This window comes from Eurosta solidaginis, chromosome 1, assembly GCF_040869045.1.
Source record: "Eurosta solidaginis isolate ZX-2024a chromosome 1, ASM4086904v1, whole genome shotgun sequence".
Classification (NCBI taxonomy): Eukaryota; Metazoa; Arthropoda; class Insecta; order Diptera; family Tephritidae; genus Eurosta; species Eurosta solidaginis.
This window is the reverse complement of record NC_090319.1, coordinates 311,738,161-311,740,352: the sequence shown is the minus strand read 5'-3', so window position 1 is coordinate 311,740,352 and position 2,192 is coordinate 311,738,161. Positions and strand designations below refer to the sequence as shown.

Below are 2,192 nucleotides of genomic sequence, written 5' to 3'. Positions count from 1 at the left end.
TGATCACTCGCGCTGGCATCTACGAACATAAGCAACTTGATCTACCGTTTGACAGGATGCTCGTAAACCAAGAGGAAACATACGGAGTGACGGGAAATTGCATGGTAATCAGTTCATCTACAATATATAAGTCAGAATCCTTGTCGAAATTGGAAGAGGACAGCTGCATTCCACGACTACTAAAAGTTGGAGACGCTAGCTGCCAGTTCACCAGACGAAACGGATCAATTATAGAATTGGTAAACGACAGCACAATATTCCTCTCAAACTACCAAGGCATGATCAGTAGCAGTAATGCCTCAAGCACTATTAATGGCACCTACATCATCCAACTAAGCAACGAAACAGTCAAGATTTTCCAAGCCAAGTATTTTCCAGCAACGAGGTAATGACAGCGCAGGCGTTGCCAGCCGTCCTTTCGAATGTCAGGAATCACACAATGAAGGTCAACCTAGAATATGTGCACGACATCACGATGGAGAATGTTAAGTATCTAGGATACGTTAATGAGAAAATCAATTTTTCTATCGTTACAGAAGCCCTAACAATATGCGCAATAATCGTGGTCGCTGCTATCCTATGGAGATGGTACATTAGAAAACCAGACCTCCCAGAAATCTCTGAACATTGGAGCTGTGGCACGAACACCAATAAGATCACGAAGGGCATATCCACATATAAAATTAATTACCCAGAAGCTAGCCTACCATCAGAAAGTAATAGCCATTCGGTACATACCATAACCCCCTCAGGTTTTTCATTTGATCTGCGAGACGCAGATCTTTAAAGGGGGAGGAGTTATCACACCCGTAATCCCAATACTAACTAATGGCGCACGTTGCCGTGCATGTGATTTCTTCATTGCCCCAAATAGCACTTTCGCTGACTCAGTACACGCGCAAGCGATCGGTAACACAATACAACCAATAAGGCGTGAGAAGTGCAGCATAAGCAGTATTGGCCTATACGCGCAACTCATCGATTGTGAAATGTCGGTTGGTGGTGGGATCTGCAACGTAGGCATAAGTAAGTTAGACTTAAAAGTTAGTTGGTAACAAAAGAATATGTTTTAGATCAGTCGTATTAGTGAGTGCAACGAGTGCACAATAAATCAAGCTCAGTATCAACTTAACTAAATTTGTGTATTTCCTTTGGTCGGTGAACAGTGAGTTCACCGCAACTTTAATTTTTTAACAGTTCCCCTTTCGAGAACTGTAAGTTCTATAACCATTGTTTGCACTACATTACGTAATTCCTCGCGTATCACTTCTGTATTAATTTTAAATTTCTTAGCTTGCAAATGACGCAATGTTGGCACCGTTTGTAGTACCGTTGAAATACGTTCCTCCAAATTGGTGATACGTTGCTCTAATATTTGAAAATTCTCAACAATTAATTTATTCTTATCTGTTTCATTTAACATTTCCACAGTTACTTCGATCTCTTGATTGTCGTCATCGTCGTCGTCCGGCAAGGATTCTGTACTAGTTGTTGAGCTCTTACCATTATCGATACGTGATTTTTCTTTTAAGCAACGTTCGATTAAAGCATCGATCTCTTCTTTGCGTATAAATTGATCGGTAATTCTTGTAAAATATTTTGAACTTCTTCGCGCACCAAACTTGTTATTGAGTAAGTATTGTAGAAGTTCTTTTCCGATAGGCTTGTGCTCGATTGTGAGCCATTAAAATCCATCATTGTTTTAAATATTTCTTGTGTCAATGGTATCAAACGTAATTGACTATTCCTTGGCGTACGATGATCGTTCGCTAAGCTAATTAAATATCCTACGTAGTTTAGCTCTATTTGTTGTTGCTGTTGCTTTGGTAGCTTTTGCTTTGCAGAATGGAAATCCCTTTCCATATACTAAATAATTCGCGCGTTAATCTCGCTTTTATTGTTTGTCCCCCTTTTTGTTAATATAATTAATTAATTGATTTTTTTTCCTAGATTTTTAAATTTTTTGCGCACTTTAAATTTAGCTTTTTAAACTTTGATGACAAATGACATTAAAATTTTATAAACACACGTTCGAGATTTGAAATTTATTTCCTTTTTCTAACGTAAAATTCAAAGCTTTTTGTGTCTATCCATGATGTAATAATAAAGGTGATGTCAACAACATAACCTCACTTTTTCAGCAGCTCTAAATGCCAGTATTTACGTGCATTTCAAAAGTAATAAATTTGGAT

The 2,192-nt window shown here is 38.0% G+C and overlaps 1 pseudogene; it reads right to left on the bottom strand.

Annotated features, from left to right (window-relative positions):
• Positions 1 to 1,171: 1,171 nt before the first annotated feature.
• LOC137240822 (uncharacterized) lies at positions 1,172 to 1,863 on the bottom strand (annotated as a pseudogene).
• Between the last annotated feature and the right edge of the window lie 329 nt (positions 1,864 to 2,192).